This window comes from Rhipicephalus sanguineus, chromosome 3 (genome assembly GCF_013339695.2).
Source record: "Rhipicephalus sanguineus isolate Rsan-2018 chromosome 3, BIME_Rsan_1.4, whole genome shotgun sequence".
NCBI lineage: Eukaryota > Metazoa > Arthropoda > Arachnida > Ixodida > Ixodidae > Rhipicephalus > Rhipicephalus sanguineus.
Genome location: NC_051178.1, coordinates 62,489,745 through 62,497,351, shown reverse-complemented (window position 1 = coordinate 62,497,351; position 7,607 = coordinate 62,489,745).

Sequence of the window (7,607 nt, the reverse complement as noted above, 5' to 3'; positions counted from 1 at the left end):
GCAGCGATAGCGGCACGCAGTACGAAGTTATTCAATTTAGAAAATTCAAAATACAAGAAAAAAAATGCCTGCCCTCAACTCGATTTTCGCGGGGTCACGTGACCACATTTCACTCTCTGCTGTGACGTCGGATGGCGCTCCAATGAAATGGGCTGAAAGCTCTTACGTAGGGGAAGCTCGCACACCATTGTTGCTTCTTTCCAACGTATTGTTGACGTCGTTGCCATAGTAACAAACGTGGTTCCTCCTGACTTGTCAGAACTTGAGCGGGCGCTACTGCTTCGTAGCGAGGCTGGGGAGGCTTTGTCTGCTGTTCCTTACAACGACATTCCATGTCATCCCCTCTTCTCATTCTGAGAAGGGAATTTGTGGAGCGGCATGGGCGGTTAAACACGGTCGCCCCTACGCGGGTTGTTCGGTGAGCAGCCCGACGAGTTACAAGTGTGCAGCGACAACAATTCAACGAAGAGGATTACTTGCACCGTTTCAACAACAATCATGAGCCTACCGCACATGCGGAAAGAGGCAGCTCGCAAACGTAGACACAAAAAGAAGGAAGAGGGGCAAGCGTTTCATATGGACATCCGACCGGCGCAGGCAAAAAAAAAAAAAAAAAAAGAAAGCCAGAGCAACCAGAGGCGAAATGGCAACCGGCGCCTCTGTCGTACTTTGTGGTTGTAGTGATATTTTTTGTTGCGACGGCGGCTATTTGGAGTTCATTGAAAAAGCACAGAAAAGAAAAACGAAACACAATAGTAATCTCAACTTTGATGCAACGCCGTTATTACTTCTAACGTTACATTTATCCAATCATAGGCCAGCGCCCATCTTCGTCATTTCCGCCCGCAATAGTTCTGGCAAGCGCCACTACGCGCTGATGCGGTCAGCAGCGATGTAGCGACTTCAACGCGTGATTAAAATACTAAATAATTTGATATCGGTGCTTAAACTTATGCTAAAATTATCCCCAGCCATCAGTCTACGCAGCCCGCAAGTAAAAAATGGGGGGTTGAATAGTGTTGGAGGGCCCCTTTAAGTTGAACCCTCTTTGTAAGTCTCCAGGTTTCTGCTCCGTAGGTAAGTACCGGTAAGATGCAGTTGTTATATACCTTCCTCTTGAGGGATAGTGGTAGATTACCATTCATGATTTGATAATGCTTGCCGAATGAGCCCCAACCCATCCTTATTCTTCTAGTTATTTCACTCTCATGGTTCGGCTCCGCGGTTACTACCTGTCCTAAGTAGACGTACTCCTTTACAACTTCCAGTGTCTCGCCACCTATCGCAAAGCGCTGTTCTCTACCAAGATTGTTCCACATTACTTTAGTTTTATGCATATTAATTTTCAGACCTACTCTTCTACTTTCCGTATCCAGTTCAGTAATCATGAGCTGCAATTCGTCTCCCGCGTTACTGATCAATGCAATGTCATCAGCGAATTAGGTGGGTAGATGAGATTAAGAAGTTTGCAGGTATTACGTGGCAGCAGAAAGCACAGGACCGGGTTGATTGGCGGAACTTGGGAGAGGCCTTTGCCCTGCAGTGGGCGTAGACAGGCTGATGATGATGATGATGATATTAATTCGCATCGTGTGACGCCCTTTCGCTATTTCCCTCTCCCACCGCGCTATATAACATACGTTAACGCGAGAAAGTCGGAAATAACTTTATTGAGATCGCTGATAAAATGGATCATGCGGGCCTTATGGGCTTCCTTGGCAAGCAATACAAGTGCACTTGCGAGGAAATCACTACGATATAAGTCACCATAATTTGTGTGAAGTAGGGAAGCAGCCACTATGGCATTTTTCGTAATTCTGCGTGCGGAGAACCGTGGTACCCGCTAGACACCTCTAAGACATTATGTGCACTTTGTTGATGCTGTGACTGATGAGGATGAAGAATTATGGCAGAGCCCTTTGTAATGCGTTGGAAGCATTCAACAACCCAGTCGTTGCGCAATTCGAATTGTGTGACGCCTGGTTACCGAATTCGCGTCGTGTGACGCCTGGTTGTCATTTTGCTCTTCTACGACACTATATTACATATGTTATTGTGGTTCCCTCCCGACATGAAGCCTGTGTAGGGTCTTTTTGCAAAGCAGTTTCAAGCACCGGCATGGCTCTGTGGTAGAATATTGCGCTTCCACGCAGTAGGCCCAGGTTCGAACACGGTTCCATCCTTGATATTTTTAGGGGCGAAACAGAAAAGTTTTATTTTCTTCAAAATACATTCTACCGTGGTTTCAGGTCGGACCGAACAGACTCTGAAAAGGTTAGTTTTCTTCACAATACATACAGCCAATACAGAAAGGCCTGAGGCATACAATGCACCAACTGCTTTTATGGGCTAACACAACACATGACCAGCTAGGACAGTTCTCTTTGCTGCCTAGTTCACCTGACCACTTAAATTAACGTATACAGTAACCAGTGACAAACGTCATAGTGTGCATGCTTCAACGGCGGCCGTGACTCGGCCTGGTAAGTACATGTCAATACACCTCAAGGTCGGGGAAAGCCACCGTGAGGCGCACTCTTTTGTTTACCACGGTCAAAAACGGACACGACCAGTGTCGCAGGAATTCAGCTTCGCCGTGTGTTTCCAATTGGGACTCCAGATAGCTCAGCAATGTTTTCCTAAACTGCGCTAACAGCGGCCACTGTAGCCGCAGACGTTGCCGACGGATGCGTGCTCTGCAGCGGTTCCGCCAAAGGACGTACTCGCCCGAGGCGATCACTAACCTACCAATGGCTCCCCGGGGGCACCGGCCCCTTGTGTAGTAGTGAGCGATCCGTAAACCGGGCAAACACCTGTGTATTAGTCTCCAAAAGGTCTTAGCGACAACACACGTTGCCACAGCATGAGCCGCGGTCTCGGTACTGCCACAGTTGGGGCACCTCGCATACTGCACGATCCCCCAGCTCTGTAAGCGGTCTAGAGTCGGCAAAATTCGCCACGCTCGTTGCCATTGTACGTCGGCTACCTCCCAAAGCCTTCCCGATGTTAGTTCTATCCAGGGGAACGTTGGTGGCGGGCTCCTTTGTGCCGATCTGGCAGACACTAGTAGTTCGCACATCCGTGCTGGCGCTACTTCTCTTGGTTCTAAGTCTGGATCCACGGTTGTGAGCTCCCGGAACAGTGCTACGAGCGCTTTGTAGTACGGCGGGGGGCTTTCCGCGCTCGGGTACATGTTTCCTAGTGCTCGGGGAACCAGTGCTCTACGCAATGGACCTAGAAAAAACATCGCAAGTGGCCTTGCGGGTGCCGCTACGTCATCTAGCACTCCTAGCACTGTCTTCAGAGCGAGAAGCTGCGCCGTCGTTGCTAAACACGGGAGGCCATAGCCTCCGAGACGCCGGGGTAGTCGTAGTACGTCTCTACGAAGCCGCTCCGTGCTCCCGTCCCAAAAGAAAGAAAACACGGCTCGGCTGAGAACCTTTAGCACTGGTGCCGGAGGGAAAACTAACCGCGCTACATAGAAGAAGCGAGCCAAAAAAATACACTTGATCAGATAAGCCTTTTCGACAAACGAAAACTTGCATCTGATCGCCTTCTGCGTCGAGTCAACAACTTCCTGGGTTATCTGGTCCCAGACATCTGCCGCAACTCCTGTACGCTCGAAAACCACCCCGAGTATCTTTATCTTTTCTTCTATATTCAGATTGTTCGGCAAACTAACTTGCTGCTGTGCGCCAAGAACTAGGGCGCTACTTTTGCTCATATTTAATTTCGCTCCCGAGAGCCTGCTGTACTCTTCAAACCGTCTCAAAACATGGAACATACTATCCCCGTCTCGGATAAAAACCGTGACGTCGTCCGCATACGCAGACACTTTCACTTTCGCGGATCCCGGTAGGGGAAGTCCGCGTATGTTCGTGTCCGCCAAGATCAAACGGATGAATGGGTCGATACACAAGACGAACAGCATGGGGCTCAAGGCGCACCCCTGCCGCACGCCTCTGGTTAGCCTTATCGTCTCCTTAGCAATACCATTTATGACCAAGGTGCTCGTCATACTGCCGTATATGTTTCGAAACAGGTCGATCACACTAGGTTGGAAGCCATAAAGACCTAACACGGCAAAGAGGTATTCATGACGGACCCTGTCGAATGCGTGCTCTTGATCGAGCGAAACGCAGAACCCTGATATTTTGGTGTGTTCCGTGTAGGCCAGAAGATCACGGGTGAGCGTTAAAGCGTTAAAAATATTTCTCCCGATGACCGAGCCTGTTTGTTGACTACAAATGATTTCTGGCCACCAGTGCTTGAGTCTGCTGACCAGAACCACGGCGAGTATTTTGTAGTCAGCGTTTAGTACTGTTATCGGGCGCCATGCCCCAAGTTGTCGGAGGTCTTTACCTTCCTTAGGAATCAAGATTAACTTCCCCTCTGCCAATGACTCCGGAATTTTATCATTGTTTAGAACACGATTGATCATCCCTACCAGTCCTGTGCCGATTTCCCGCCAGAATTTATAAAATTCAATGGGCAGGCCATCTGGGCCTGGGGCTGAGCCCACTTTCATCGAGCGTAGTGTCACGAATACTTCAGCTGCTGACACTGCCTTCAACAGATTGCAGCTCGCTTCTGCAGGCAGTTTCGGAACTGTGCCACACAGACGTTCAAACTCCCTAATTGACACATCCGCGCCTGTATTCGGGTCGCCCTCGGAGAACAAGTTCGTGAAGTACTCCGAGAATGTCCTGTCTATGTCTGCGACGTTTTCGGACTCCGACCCGTCTGGCATGTAGACCGACGTCACATATCTGTGGGGACTATCCTGTGTACGCCGCGTACGCAAAAATCGAGTGAGCTCAGGGGCGTCTCGGAGAACCGAGTCCTGGGCATATGTGATCGCCTTTTGCGTACTCCTCAAAAATATACGATCGTACCGTGTCCTTAATAATTCTAAATACTCCCTCGTGGTAGGGGTCAGGGGGGCACCTGCCTTGACAATCCTTATTCTTCTCAGTGTTTCGTTTAGCTCACATGTGAGCCTCAGTCTTGCGCTCCGACCGCTCTCTCTCGCCCAGAATTGCCACTGCGATTTTAGGCTATCCCATTCCAGGGAGGGATCCCCCGCGTTAGCCAGAGTACTACTTATCCCCGCGCGCAGGGTTTCTTTTGCCTCGTTGTCTGCCAGTACTGCGAGGTCCAGTTTCCAAAAACGCCTCCCTTCCAGTCGACGGTCTGGCAAGGCCATGGCTAGAACCACGGGGAAGTGGTCCGATATATGGCCCGCTTCGTCTGGAAACGCGTGCACTGTCACGTCAGATACCAGCGGAACTAAGGCCTAGCTAACATAGAATCTATCCAGCCTAGTTTCAGATAAACCTCTTTTCCACGTCGGGGTGAAGGTTCCGCCTTTCAATAGAACCCAGGCGTCCTGAAGACCGAAGTCGCGGGTTAGGCTGGCTAGTTCCCGTGCATTCGCTATATTCCTGCCTTGGCCTGGGCCCCGCACGTCGCGCACACTATCAAGGACACAATTAAAGTCCCCGCAAAGGACTGTGGCATAATAATCTAGTAGGTAGGGCGTCAGCGAGCGGAAAAAGCCGTTCGTATATCTTTTCCGAGTGGGCGCGTACACTGAAACGAAGCGCATGCGCAAGCCTCCCACCACGCATTTCAGCATCAACACGCGCCCATCGCTATCTACTGTGTTAAACACGGATGAAAAGGGGGCGGGGTTCACTATCACTACCCCGACCCCGCAGCTGCGTGCGGATGCCAGGGAAAAGAAACACGGTAGATTAAATCGCCTCTGAAAGGCGGCTACCTCCGAAGACGAAACAAAGTTCACTTCTTGTAGGAACAACAGATCAACGAAATGTTCTCTAGCGAAATGAATCGCTTCCATCTGTTTATCGGGTTTACAAAAGCCCTGAACATTTAAAGTGAGTAAGTTAAGCATGGCGCTAGTAAAACGGAACCGAGACGGTACCTTCCCGCCGACAAACGACGGGTCCCACCGCGTCCGTTACGAGTCTGGGGCTGCAGACCCGGTTGGGTCCGCGGGGCGCGACTGTTCCGTCGCCTGCTGCTTGCGGGGGTTTCCGAACTCGTCGGCACTTGACGACGACGAATGGTGTGGCCGCTTCAAGTCCGGTTTCCTTGTTTCCATCTCGTCGTCTTGTCCAAGGCTGTCCGTTAATAGGTGCAGAGGGTTGCGGAGGCTGGGGTCACGGGCTTGCTTGACGATCCGAGATATCGGGCTCGATGGCGACTGGTCGTGAGGTGGGCTCGACGTTTCCGCGGCGGCCCGCCTATTTGGGGGGTCCACCGTGTGTTTTCGGTGCCCTCGCCCGGCGGCCACCTGGCTGCCGATTGGCTTCGCGCCCGGGGTCTTGCCAGGCGTGCTTTCTGCGCTTGAAGTGGAGGGTGACTGTGGCTCCTTCTCGATGTGACTCGCTGGTGCTCCTGAGTAGTCCGACGCCGTTGAGGTGGCTTGGCTCGCTCCTGACTGTGACTCGGCGTCTGCGGACGGTGAGGTGTCCTCCGCTAGTGGGCCGAAGGATGAGTCTTCGGCCCACGAGCTCCAGTCCTTGTCGGTTGCTTCCTCCCGAAGGTTGTCCGGCCGTCCGGCTTGGGCCACTTCGGCTTCGATTTGTAGCCCCGCGGTCTGAGCTCGTGTTTCGTCATCCGCCGCGACCGGGATGGTGCGACCGGGTGCTGGTTTCGCGCTTGCGGCTGCGGCATAGGACCTTGGCTGCAGGCAATCTGCCGTGGCGTGTTCCCCGGCGCAACGGCGGCACGGGGCTGAGCATCCCGTTGTATCGTGGCCAAAAGCCTCGGATCTCGCACATCGTGGCGTGTGGCAGTCTTTGCCGACATGGCCTTCTTGCGAGCACCTGGAACAAACCTTTGTGACGCCCCGGTAGTCGCACATGACGCGATGTCCTTGAACTGTCATAAAGTTGGGCACTGGTTTTGACATTTCAAGTCGTACTACTCGCAGACTGTTGCCGACGTGTTGGCGTCCTTTGAAAGTCTGCTCGAAGATGTCCAGAACTTTCCCGTATTGCGAAAACGCCGCCGCCAGGGATGCGTCGCCCAGGTACAGGGGGCACCTGAAGACCGTCACTGCTATGACCTGAGGGCCTGCCGGGGCTACCGGCACTGCGACTCCATTCAACACAAAGGAGCCACGTGTTGTAAGCTTCGCTGCGGCCGCGGACGAGGTTACCGCGATGCAGAACTTCGTGCCGCCCTGGTGCTGTAGAGACTTCAGTCCTTTCGGTCCGGTGACTTCTTCTATTGCATCGATGATATCGTCCGCAGTTGAATCAGACGGCGCATTAAAACAGAAGCAATGCGCTTTGGGGGGTGGGGCCCGGAACGCCATCCTCACGCTGCAGGCAACCGGCCGAGCCGATCGCGGGCACCGGGGGATGACTCGACTTTGATAACTGCAATCGCCTCTTGACTAAAACTTTGATCTTAGCCAAAAGGCCGAAAAGCGATCGGGCGAAGCTCCTTAAGGCGGCACCCGCAAGGTATATGTAAACTGGTAGCGTAACTTCCGTAGAAGCCCACGTGTCAAGCCGGTGGCTAGTTGTTGCAACAGTCGCCATCTATGTGAGGAGGGGACAAACAGAATTTTA